Source organism: Balaenoptera musculus, chromosome 4 (assembly GCF_009873245.2).
Source record: "Balaenoptera musculus isolate JJ_BM4_2016_0621 chromosome 4, mBalMus1.pri.v3, whole genome shotgun sequence".
NCBI classification, from domain to species: Eukaryota; Metazoa; Chordata; class Mammalia; order Artiodactyla; family Balaenopteridae; genus Balaenoptera; species Balaenoptera musculus.
This window is the reverse complement of record NC_045788.1, coordinates 57,728,661-57,742,541: the sequence shown is the minus strand read 5'-3', so window position 1 is coordinate 57,742,541 and position 13,881 is coordinate 57,728,661. Positions and strand designations below refer to the sequence as shown.

Genomic DNA, 13,881 nt, shown 5'->3' with positions numbered 1-13,881 from the left:
CCAAAGCTTTGCTAGAAGACTATTTGAGAGTTGAGCTTTTCACCCAACCCAAGTATGAACTTGCCAGGACCTCTGTTTCTATTACTGACGTGAAATCTTGAAAATTGAAAGTATTCCTGTAATATGGTTCATTTATGTGGCCGTCTTACCTCTAGAATTTGGATGAAATTATTATACTGCAGGCAGTCTTTCAGTAACTCCATACTTGAAGTGCAATTAAATCATACTTGCAATTTAATATTAAAAAGATTCTTTATATTCTAGGAAATAATTCCAGCCAAATTTCCTATCATCATTCAGAAACCTAATAAGAGAACACTTTTATCTCATCACAATACAATCCACCCAAATTTCTTCTTTTAATTTTAACGTTTTTAATTAAAATAAAAGTTAAGGCATATTTAGTGCTCTTGAACGTGATCAACTGATAGATTTGATTGAGACCAGCTGAGTTCAATCAAGTTGTTCAACTGCATGGAGCCTGTAGCTCAGTTTATCTTAAATGTAGATTTTTCCAGACTTAAGAGCTAATTTAAGTTTCTTTTGAGCTCCTACTGTGTATAGGACACTGAATTAGCATTAAAAAGAAATGATTTAGAACCATAGAATCTTGGGGCAGTAAAGACTTTATAATTTATCTGGTCCCATTTATTTTTATTTTTATTTTTTTTAACATCTTTATTGGAGTATAATTGCTTTACAGTGGTATGTTAGTTTCTCTGGTCCCATTTATAATGAGACAATGAGTTCAAACTCAAAAGACTTAATTACAAAGACTTAATTACAAAGTAACATATCAACAAGGAAAAAATTGTCCATCTGTGTATCTATCTATTCATAAAATCACTTAATCTTAGTTTTGGTAGAGACCTTAGAAGTCATCTATCCCAACCAGGCATACAAAACAATTTTTTTTCTTTTCAAACATACTTGACAAGTTATTTATTCAAACATACCCTGTTTCTACTTGAACATTTTCAATTAAGGGCAACTCACTTCTTTTCAAGAAAACCTGTTTCAGTTTTGGACAATCCTAACAATTAAAAAAGCTCTTCCCTGAATTAGGCTGAAATTGGCCTACAAGCAACTACCAGTTTTCTTACCCCTGGCTTTGCCGTCTCTGGAACAAGGCAAAATTAGGTGAATCCCTTCTCTACATGACGCCCATTCACCCCAGGAAGCCTTGTTTTCTCCTGGCTTCTCCTTGTCTCTTTGGAATTGAGAGACCAGAGTTGTTATTCCAACTTGTTGCTCATAACTAAATAACAACAAACATCTCATTAACCAATATAAGTCTCATTTTTCCACACCTCTATGGTCCTTTCCAGCTGCAAAATCCTAAAATGCTGTAAGTTACTTGAAGTAGTCATTCAGCAAACATTACTGGCTATATGTGCTGGCTGCTGAACTAGGTACAAGAGACAAAGGAATGAGCTAGCTTTGAGTAGTTGTCTAACAATGGCATGGACCAGATGACCAACTCAGGCAAGACATTTGCTCCCTTCTACTTTAGTTTCTTCATTATAAGATGAGGGGCTTGGATTTCTAATATTCTAAGAATGCTGTACGTTTGTAGCTTCAAGTGAAGTGAATGGTGGTACAGAATTCCCAGCAAAGCAGAAAATTGTAAGCACATTTGCTCAGCTGGAAGCCTGGAACTGAGAAGCTTCCTTAAGGAATGAGGGAGAATGATGCTGACCAGAAAGTGTGAACAGGTGTGGAGAAAACAGGTGCGAGGCATGGGGGCGGGGGTTGTGTTTCACTAAGCTGATGGTAAATCAGACCTTCAAAACTGCACACATACGTGAACTACTTACTTCCCAGCGTTATTCTTATCCAGGGTGTAAACTAAATCCATAGTAGAAGACATAATAAAACACATCAGAGTCTTGGAAATATACATGCCCCTTGACCCAGCCACTTCTTAGAATTTATGCTAGAGAAATCATCATGAAAGTTTGCAACATTTTATCTGTAGAATTTTTTTAAATAGTGAAAATTTGGGAATAGCTCAAGTGTCCCATTACAGAGAATTAACTAAGTTATTATCTCTACAATAAAATGCTATGTAACCATTAAAAACTACATCATAGAAAAATATTTAACATCATGTAAAAATGTCTAGTGATAATTGGAATAATTTATATACTGACAGTTTTACAATATGATCCCAACTTCGTAAAATGATAGTAGCTTGATACCTAACATGTTAGAATACATACTGTGTGCCAGGCACTACCTCAGGAGCTTTGCGTGGATTCTCATTTAATCCTCACAGCAGTCTTATGAGGAAGGTAATATTACTATTCTCATTCTGCAGATGAGAAAACTGAGGCTTAAAGATATTGCAGACAGTTACGTGGCATTTTATAAGCAATTAAGATAGACTGAAAATGAACAACTCTCATTTAGCAAGTTACAAAGTCATGATTTTTACCCAGACTCCAGAGCCCATATTCTGAATCACTGCACTATATAAGCATAAAGAGAGTCTGTGCCCAAACCTTAACAGTAATTATCCTTGGGTGGCTGGATTTGAGTGATTTCTTCCATTAGCTATCTATATTTTCCAAATGTTCTATCATAAACATGTATTACATTGGTAATCAAGGAAGAAGTGGTAAACTATAGACACTATATTAGAGTCTAAGATTCTTAAGAGAACTAAAAGTGCCACATTCTTCATTTCAAGACCAATAAAGAATGGCACCACAGATTGGCTTCACCAGAGACTGTTCTAAACACTAGTAAGACCCAGATGAAAACCATGCCTGGAGCAAGTTGAATTTTTCCAAAGTCTCCATTTTTATATCGCTGATTCCAATATTCCTTCTATTTCACATTCTATTCCATTCTTAAACCCTCGTATTTTTTTGGTCATCATCCTGCCTCCTGACCTGGCACCTGGTCCTCCTTCTGCGCCTAATCCCCTCACAAGCTCCGGGGCACTGCTGCACTCTCTATTCCTCTTGCACAACAGCCTCATTGCCTGCTGTCCCCACTCTGTCTTTTTTTTTTTTTTTAAAAAACAGTTATTATTTTATTTGACAGATGTTTAAACTGAGAGGTGAGCATAGGGACTAATTTTTTTTTAACATCTTTATTAGAGTATAATTGCTTTAAAATGGTGTGTTAGTTTCTGCTTTATAACAAAGTGAATCAGTTATACATATACGTATATCCCCATATCTCTTCCCTCTCGCGTCTCCCTCCCTCTCACCCTCCCTCCCTCCCTCCCTCCCTATTCCACCCCTCTAGGTGGTCACAAAGCACGGAGCTGATCTCCTTGTGCTATGCGGCTGCTTCCCACAAGCTAGCTATTTTACATTTGGTAGTGTATATATGTCCATGCCACTCTGTCACTTTGTCCCAGCTTACCCTTCCCCCTCCCCATATCCGGAAGTCCATTCTCTAGTAGGTCTATGTCTTTATTCCCGTCTTGCCCCTAGGTTCTTCATGACCATTTTTTTTTTATAGATTCCATATATATATGTGTTAGCATACGGTATTTGTTTTTCTCTTTCTGACTTAACTTCACTCTGTATGACAGACTCTCGGTCCATCCATCTCACTACAAATAACTCAATTTCATTTCTTTTTATGGCCGAGTAATATTCCATTGTATATATGTGCCACATCTTCTTTATCCATTCATCTGTTAATGGACACTTAGGTTGCTTGCATGTCCTGGCTATTGTAAATAGAGCTGCAATGAACATTGTGGTACATGACTCTTTTTGAACTATGGTTTTCTCAGGGTATATGCCCAGTAGTGGGATTGCTGGGTCATATGGTAGTTCTATTTTTAGTTTTTTAAGGAACCTCCATACTGTTCTCCATAGTGGCTGTATCAATTTACATTCCCACCAACAGTGCAAGAGGGTTCCCTTTTCTTCACACCCTCTCCAGCATTTTTTGATGATGGCCAGATTTTTTGATGATGGCCATTCTGACTGGTGTGAGATGATATCTCATTGTAGTTTTTTTTTTTTTTTTGTAGTTTTGATTTGCATTTCTCTAATGATTAATGATGTTGAGCATTCTTTCATGTGTTTGTTGGCAATCTGTATATCTTCTTTGGAGAAATGTCTATTTAGGTGTTCTGCCCATTTTTGGATTGGTTGTTTGATTTTTGATATTGAGCTGCACGAGCTGCTTGTAAATTTTGGAGATTAATACTTTGTCAGTTGCTTCATTTGCAAATATTTTCTCCCATTCTGAGCGTTTTCTTTTTGTCTTGTTTATGGTTTCCTTTGCTGTGCAAAAGCTTTTAAGTTTCATTAGGTCCCATTTGTTTACTTTTGTTTTTATTTCCATTTCTCTAGGAGGTGGGTCAAAAAGGATCTTGCTGTGATGTATGTCATGGAGTGTTCTGCCTATGTTCTCCTCTAAGAGTTTAATAGTGTCTGGCCTTACATTTAGGTCTTTAATCCATTTTGAGTTTATCTTTGTGTATGGTGTTAGGGAGTGTTCTAATTTCATTGTTTTACATGTAGCTGTCCAGTTTTCCCAGCACCACTTATTGAAGAGGCTGTCCTTTCTACACTGTATATTCTTGCCTCCTTTATCAAAGATAAGGTGACCATATGTGCGTGGGTTTATCTCTGGGCTTTCTATCCTGTTCCATTGATCTATATTTCTGTTTTTGTGCCAGTACCATACTGTCTTGATTACTGTAGCTTTGTAGTATATTCTGAAGTCAGGGAGCCTGATTCCTCCAGCTCCGTTTTTCTTTCTCAAGATTGCTTTGGCTATTCGGGGTCTTTTGTGTTTCCATACCACTTGTGAAATTTTTTGTTCTAGTTCTGCCCCACTCTGTCTTTCCTCTTCAGGGGATATTCTTCCCCCAGATCCTCATGTGGCAGGGTCCTTCTTGTCATTCAAATTTTAGCTTGAGTGTCAACACCTCAGAAAAGCTGAACCTGACCACCAGTTGCTATCACAGCACCTAGAGTTTTGTTTTTCATCCTTGTATTTATCACTTCATCTTTCCTTATTTGTTTTTATTTATCTGTTTGTTTTCTGTCCACTTTAAAATGTAACCTCTGTGAGGAAAGGAAACTTCTCTCTTATTTAACACTGTACCCCAAGATCTAAAACAGTGCCTAGTACCTAGTAAGTATTTAATATTTGTTGAATTAATGGATGGATGGCTAATTGTTAATCACCTAATGTGAGAAACACTTCTATCTATTGTTGCTTATAACGTGCCATATCACCTTCTAATGTAATTTAGTATTTGCATTTTCATAGTTGATGTAAACAATCAATTCTGTTTATGGCATATGTATTTCTACCAGGGACTGTACTGAAGTGTCCTCTGTGGCTGTCTTGGTCTCAGTGTCAGTCAATGAGACACATTTATTACAATGCAGGTAACACCAACCAATCTTGCCATGGAGTAACATTGGGCATGTTTTATATTCTGCATGGTATGAACTAGGCTATACTTACACTATGTAATACCTGACAACATGCAATTCAACTAACATTGAGCTAAAATGCCCTAAAATTCCATCTCTTCTACTAAAGACAACTAACACCACGTGCACATTTATTGCATATCTTATGTGACCTGGGAACCTGTTTATGTGCGAAGACTAACATTGCTTAAGCCCAGGGTGAACGACAGTTAGATCTCCTGAGGCCTTATGTGGGTGAAGCTTTTTGCCTGCATATCTTACATTTTATCACTGCAAATTCATCTCGGCTCAGCGTATTGTAATTTTAGGACAAAGAGCCAAATACTCCTATTTGGGGCTTTAAAAAAAAATGCCTCTTCCCTGAAGGAGCTTCCTCCATACTTCCTCCTGGATTTTCTTCCTAGCCAGCAGCCTAAACACGCTGTCAGCTACAACAGGTGCCTGGGAAAGATGCACTGGGAGGCACAGAAGTGAGAAGCAGGGAAGGAGCCCCAGGGGCTCAGGAACGGAGATCCCTAGAGCGACCTGTGCTGCGTCAACAGAGGAGAGAGGAGGTCACGTGGGCAGGCAGCACACCTGCAACCACACATCAAAAATACCTCTTATCACTGTCAGCACAGACGGAAAGAGCCAGCCAGCATCTGGCACTGTGTTTAGCTAGTTAGTCTCTCTAGGTGCCTCAGCCTTCAAAATAAACTGGATGTAGCAACAAATTCATCAGTCATGTTTGAAACTCCTTCTGTGGGCCAGGCACTGGGCTAGGTGCTAGGAATAGAAAATTGAGTAAGATAGCTGTGCCCTTAAAGATCTGGAAGAATTGCAGGTATTTTGCAGCTCAGGAGATCATCAAGTACAGTTTATCCCATGGTATAGTTCAGCGGTCCCCAACCTTTTTGGCACCAGGGACCGGTTTCGTGGAAGACAATTTTTCCATGGACCAGGGTTTGCGGGGGGATAGTTTTGGGATGATTCAAGTGCATTACATCTATTGTGCACTTTATTTCTATTATTATTACGTTGTAATTTATAATGGAATAATTATACAACTCACCATAATGCTGACAGGAGGCGGAGCTCAGGCAGTAATGCAAGCGATGGGAAGCGGCTGTAGATGCAGATGAAGCTTTGCTCGCTCTCCTGCTGTGCAGCCCGGTTCCTAACAGGCCATGGACTGGTACCTGTCCACGGCCGGGGGGTTTGGGACCCCTGGTATAGTTATTGTGGATTTACACGTCCATCTCCACGTGGAGATTTTGAACTCTTACAGGTGGGACCGTGTCTTATCTTTATGTTCTTAGCACCTTTCAGAGAGGCTGGTACAGAACAAGGCCCCACAAACTTTTGCTGGATAAGTAAATGAACATATTAGCAGCTTCTTCCTCTAATGCATTTATTTCACCTAAGTATCTCTTCTTTAATGTGTGTTTAAGAAATGTCACTAACTTACTAACAGAAGATGAACTTTGTGCCCTGACAAGCATCATTGAAAGCTACCTCCTAACTTCCCGTTTCTATGTCCTATCTCAAAGGACATAGCTCTCAAGATAACTCTCCTTCAGACTCCAGGCTAACTTTCCCTCAGCAGCACTATATGAAAAAGCACAGACAAATTGGTAATTACTGTTTAACAACAAGGATAGTGAAAGAGTTTAATGCTAACAAGAAACTCCTTGGTCTGGAAATGTGAGTGACCTTCTTTATCTCTAAGTTTAACTAGGAAATGTCATGTTCAAAACAATGTAACATCTGATAGGCACCTCAGAAATTAAATGACTGAAGGGAATTGGAGACTATTCTTGAACTCCTTTTGTTAATATAGGATCATGTAAGAAACTTCTGACTTGGGTGCCCACCTACCAAGAAGATTATCTGTCTCTACCACCCCCTCATATTTTCTCTTGCTTTCTATGACAGTGTCACCTCTTCGAAGTAGGTGGAAGAGATTAATGGATTAAACACTACTTAAATCATTCTGACTTAGATTCAATATTCAAAAAAGAGAAAATCTTCTGAAAATATATGGAAACATTCTTTGGGCAATATTGAAGGAATCTTGAGGTTAACTTCTTAAGATACAGATTTCCTAAAGCTTAGCACATCATGTTAGCTAACATGCTTCCCACGTCAAAGTGTAGATAGATCACATAAAGATTAGATGTGTTGTGAGTTCATTGGGAAACTGGCAATGTTGATCTCATAATGAGTCAATATCCTTCCATTTTAAACAAAGAAAAGTTTATTCTCAAAAACGATATGAAGCATAGATGAGACTTAATGTCGAGTGACTTATGATAAACCCACATAGGTGAAATGGGTGAAAGTATAAAGACATGTAGGATGGTCTGAGATAAATTTAAGGATAAGTAATCTATTTAAAGGAAGAGAGATATTTAGAGTCCACCCATAATTTAAGTCGGTGTTTTGAACAGTTACCGTATTCTTTCATCCTCCCTTGATATCCATTGTGTAAATACCAAAGTAATTAAATCTTTGACTTGACCCTTTTTTTAAATTTTTATTGGGGTATAGTTAGTTTACAATGTTGTGTTAGTTTCAGGTGTACAGCGAAGTGAATTTGTCATACATATACATGTATCCTCTCTTTTTTAGGTTCTTTTCCCATACAGGCCATTACAGAGCATTGAGTAGAGTTCCTTGTGCTGTATAGTAGGCCCTTATTGGTTATCTATTTTATATATAGTAGTGACTTGACCCATTCTAACAAAACTTCAGTTATCCACAGATTGGTCTTCTAGACCATCATATTTGTAGACAAGCTCCAGACCAAAAAGTAGCTTGGATAAATTCTCTTAACACCCAGACTAGCAGACAGATCTGCTCAATGCCACCATTTAGGGTCCCAGGTTCCTTGCCATTTGTTTCCCCTCGACCCCTTAGGGTATTATCCTCCCCTGCATGGTCAAAGCCAAGTCACAAGTGTGTTGTTTCTCCAGCCCCCACCAGGGGAAGGAGAGCTTGAAGGAGGCAGGCCCACCTTCCTAAAAGCTCTGGCCCAGATCTCATCTGCTCACACACTACTGGCTGGAGCCTAGTCGAACACATCACTCCACCACCACCCATGCCCCAAACTGCAAGGGAGGCTGGGAAACGGCCACAGTTCTACCACCACAGAAGAAAGGAAAGTGTATTTTGACTGACAGCTAGCAGTCTCTGCCACAGGTACCCTCCAGCTCTGATATTTGGAGGAATATTAGAAAGCCTGTCTCTCAATATCTCTTTCTCTCTCCTGGATTTTTTTTACTTTTAGGACCAACTATTAAATAATTTTCTAGGAATTTTATTTCTGTAGGAGGAATAATGTAAGTCTATCTGGAACATACAAAACCCCATCACGTTTTTTTTTTAATTGAAGTATAGTTGATTTACAATGTTGTGTTAGTTTCTGGTGTACAGCAAAGTGATTCAGTTATACACACACACACACACATATATTTTCTTTTTCATATTCTTTTCCATTATGGTTTACTATGGGATATTGACTATAGTTCCCTGTGCTATACAGTAGGACCTTGTTGTTTATCTGTTTTATATATAGTAGTTTGTGTCTGCTAATCCCAAACTCCTAATTTATCCCTCTCCCCCCCTCTTTCCCCTTTGGTAACCATAAATTTTTTTTCTATGTCTTCAAAACCCCATCTCTTGGTTAGCAATTCTGTGCCATATAAACCAATCATCACTATTCTATAAAACTTCCTGTAATGTTGAATATTAATCCTGGTTTATTGCAAAGGAACAAAAATGAGATCTGCAGGTTAAATACCTTTTTTTTTTAATATATAGAATTTTATGCACAGCAATATTATTCTTCAAATATAGAGTGGGAAAGTACATTTTTTTAAAAATTTTATTTATTTATTTATGGCTGCGTTGGGTCTTCGTTTCTGTGCGAGGGCTTTCTCTAGTTGCAGCAAGTGGGGGCCACTCTTCATCACGGTGTGCGGGCCTCTCACTATCGCGGCCTCTCTTGTTGCGGAGCACAGGCTCCAGACGCGCAGGCTCAGTAATTGTGGCTCACAGGCTTAGTTGCTCCATGGCATGTGGGATCTTCCCAGACCAGGGCTTGAACCCGTGTCCCCTACATTGGCAGGCAGATTCTTAACCACTGCGCCACCAGGGAAGCCCTAAATACCTTATTTTTGTCAAATAGTGAAGTCAGGGGTTAAAATAATTCTAGTCTTTAATGCTATATTCAGGTCAGTAGAGCTATCTGCCCATGTTGGTTTCAAAAGGTTTTCATAAAATCAAAATACTGGATGATGAGAGATATCTCTTTTTTGATGACAAACACTTATACTTCTCTTTGGTTTAATAAGTAGAACATCAAACACACAACCCTACAGAGTTCTGTAAAGAATCAGTAAACTCCCTGTGGGTGAAGCGAATTTCCTTTATTCATTTGACTAGGGCATATAATATACCACACAATGATGGTACACAGTTGATGTTCCATACATAAATAATTCCTGTTGATTAAGAAAGTGGTTCTTTTCCATGAGGGTAACCAGTCCTTCTTCCTCCTCCCAGACAGTCAATCATCAGACTCTTAGATCTTGTATTAGTCAGTGTTCTCCAGAGAAACAGAACCAGTAGGATATAAAGATAGAGATAAAGACAGAGGCAGAGACTGAGATTTACTAGAAGGAATTGGCTCACACAGTGATGGAGGCTGAGAAGTTCCACAGTCTGCCATCTGAAAGCTGGAGACCCAGAAAAGCTGGTGGTGTAGTTTCAGTCCAAATCCAAAGGCCTGAGGACCAGGAGAGCCGATGGTGTAAGTCCCAGTCTGAATATAGAAGACCAATGTCCCAGCTCAAGGAGACAAGTAGAAAGAATTCTCCCTTCCTCTGCCTTTTTGTTCTATTCAGGCCCTCACTGGATTAGATGATGGCGACCTGCATTGGAGAGGGCCACTGCTTTACTCAGTCTACCAATTCAAATGCTAACCTCATATAGAAACAGACACACAGAAATCTTTAACCAAATGTCTGGGTACTCTATGGGCCAGTCAAGTTGACACATAAAATTAACCATCACAGATCTTAATGACAGTCCCAGAGATGCCCAGTCTTCTCTGGAACCTCTGGTACTGAACTGTGAGAGATGTCACAGGCCATTTTAGAGTTTATGCTTCGTGCCAGGGGTTCATAGGGCCCACCTCATCACTGTAGAGAAGGGGCTGAAATCCAGAGACACTAACGGACTTGCCCAAGCAAACACTGCTGATTACTGGCAGGCAGAACTGGAACCCACATTTGCACATTACCTTGGAGCTGTTGATAAAGGGAGGAACTTCTGAATTCAGATAGTAAACAATATTAAAAATTACTCAAAATTGGAATTTAGTTTAGAGATGTGTTTTTCTTACATGAGATTTCTTTAATATGTTGGTTTTAATTTATATTAAAGTGACTTGGTTTTGTTTTTTTTTTAAATATACATCAATCCCTGATCTCACAGCTATATTTAATGGACCAAGAGGGCTAGAGGCATGGAGAGAAAGTAAAAGGCAGAGAGGTATTAAAACATAGCTAGAAATTATCAATATCATACATGAGCCACATGCAAATAATTGGAGATGAATTTGATTTCCCATAAAAAACTGAATTGCATGGTGAAATCTGAGAATAAAAGGTTTACCGGGATATCCCATCCTAGTTACCTTATATCCAAAGAATAAAAATGGATAAATAAATAACCTCAAGTCAAGCCCCCAGATCAGACTATTATGGTTATTAACACCATTTGCTTCCTTATCAAAAAGCTTGGGCAGTCATAGAAAAGGAACGAGCAGTCAAATGTTCTATTTCTGTGTCCTGCATGGGTCTGGAGTGAAAATGCAGACATATACAAGATTGACTACCTGATCTGACTACAGAAGGAGTGTAGATAGATCACTCTACCCTTAAACCTAATTGTGAAAAAATATTTCATTTTCACAGAGTAAGTAAAACCAATCCCCTAATTAACTGAGATGTGTTTCTGTGATGGCAACAGTGTTTACTGAAGCCATTGATGTCAAGAACACACTTGCAAAAGCTCCATTTCAAGTTAGCCACTTCCTTGTCTAAATCATTTCTTATGACTCATTTGGTATTCTAAAGAGAATCTTCCTTTTCAAAATAAGCTGGCTTTTGATACTAAAGCATTCATTCTCTACCTGTGCTGAACAGACATTGAACTGTGAGCATCAGATTTAAGTCACCTCATAAATTAGGTTTAAGTTTTAATTGGCCAGTTGGCAATAATACAACATGGACTTCGAAATTGGAATTATTTCTTTCATTAGTGAAGTTTGATTTTACGGATCCACCAAATCACAATGATTATTTGGATCAGTGATAAAGATTTACCCCATTCAAAATAATAGCTTTGCATTATTATTTTGGATGGCTAAGAATACACACACACATGCACACATACTCATGTGCACACATACACACAAATACACACAGACCACTGTAAATTTAGGTGAGGTCCTGACATTCAGGCAAGGATCCCAAGCACAATGGAAGTGAAGTGGCCACATAAGTGGAAACAAATGCAGCTTCTCTAGAATCCCTAATATGGGTGTGCAGCTGTTGGTGACACTAAGTCCACAAGGAAGGCCTTTTACACTTGGGCTTTGTGTCTTTACTCAGGAAGAACTTACATAGTCCATCCTGAATCCATTTGGTTCTCAGGCTAAATGCAGGTGTCAGGAGAGATGGGGCCTCATGCTGTGTGTCCATCCCGGGATGGGGAGAAGACGGCAGCAATATGCCCCAGCATCGCCCAACGCCGTCAGTACCTCTAGCTTCCCAGATTTCCAGAAAGCCTACTGGCGTGCTCAGAGGGATCCTTACTTTTACAAAATTTTAAAAGTACACATGAACTTTGAGAAAAGAGTAGAAGGAAATGCAAAGGTATCAAGAGTAATTAAAAACATCTCTGGATAGTGAGATTGAGAGATTATTAATTTTCATTGGCAATTTCAATGGTTTTTTTAAAATTATCTATAATATAGATATTGATTTCATAAACATAAAATAAGTTGTTTGGGTGTTTTTTGTTTTTTTTTTTTTTCTTAAAACACGCTCTGTGTGTCAGATCAGGGCCAGGAGACTAGGGCTCTATTTCTCCTGGGCCACTCACTGCCCTGGCAGGCTTGGAAAAGTCCTTTTCCTTTTCTGTGCCTCAATTTCTTTATGTGTAACCTGAGACCATTCATTAGATCCATGATACCCTAATTAGGCTGCCCACTGGAAATACCTGGGGAGCTTCCCAAAATACTGATGCCTGTCCCATTCCAAGGTACTGTGATTGCAGTGGCCCTGGCTGTGGCCTGGGTTTGGAAATTTTGAAAAGATCCCCCCAGGTGATTCAGTGTGAAGACAAATTTAGGAACCTCTGGATTTGATGATTTCTAAGGCTGTCTTCTGTCACGATCTGTGAATCTATGATTCTTCACATTTGCCTACGGCCATCCCTGAGTATCAGTTCTATTTTTAGCAGTTGCTAGGAAATAATATTCTAAAACTTTCCTAGGTGACCCATTTCAATGTCTTGCAATCATTTCAATCAGAATATGTTTCCTTATGTCTAATCTAAATTCCTACTGCAGCAATTTAAGCCATTATGGGAAAAGAGAGCATCTAGTTCTGACTGGATTTGTTGCTGAATTCCTTGCATGAACTTACATCACTGGATTCAGTTATTTTTCACCTCTAAGTAAATTCTCTGATTACCAGATCTTTACCTAACAAGTAACTTGTCAAGGTTCTAATGGTGAGGGAGAAACGCAAGATTACTTACTGCTCTATCACCCAGAGTATACTTTCCAGTTCCTGCCAACATCATTCCTAGATCTGTGTTCCTGTGAAGTTCTTAAGAACAGTATATTTTCAACCTTTAATTTTGTTTAAACCTGGGAATAATAATTTCAAAAAGAAGATATCACTAGGATTGAAGCATATTTTTAGTAAATAAGCAATCATCTTCCTTTTTTACGTACTGAATATATATTTGTCTTTTCACTTTTTTCCCGTTTCTATCTGTCCTTTATCATCTTAATTGGCCACTGAATTATATAATTTATAATATGTTTTATAGTTGATATATATTTTATTATTGGTTGAATATTCCTTTCATGTTTTTACTGTTTTTCTTAGCCTTCTTCCCACATTTTCTCTATCACTCTAGTGTTTTTCCTTCCTTTATTGGTATACTTATTGAAGTTAACAGATTTCAACAAAACGAATTACAAGGGATATGTCACAAGACATGTTCTGGACAAATACTCAAGGTTCAACTAAAATGACTGAAAATACTGTGCCATTTACAAGATAATTCTTTCCCATGCTGAAAAAATATGGTTTGATGCTCTATACAATTGTACCAGGATTCAGGAAGGATTAATGACAGGAACAAGAGCCCTCTTTTAAAATTTTTCTTAAATAGG

At 38.4% G+C, this 13,881-nt stretch overlaps 1 protein-coding gene across 7 annotated transcripts in view; it reads left to right on the top strand.

The window, feature by feature from the left end:
* Positions 1 to 13,881, top strand: part of PEX5L (peroxisomal biogenesis factor 5 like) — a 247,406-nt gene that overhangs the window by 175,495 nt on the left and 58,030 nt on the right. The gene's annotated exons all lie outside the window — the stretch shown is intronic.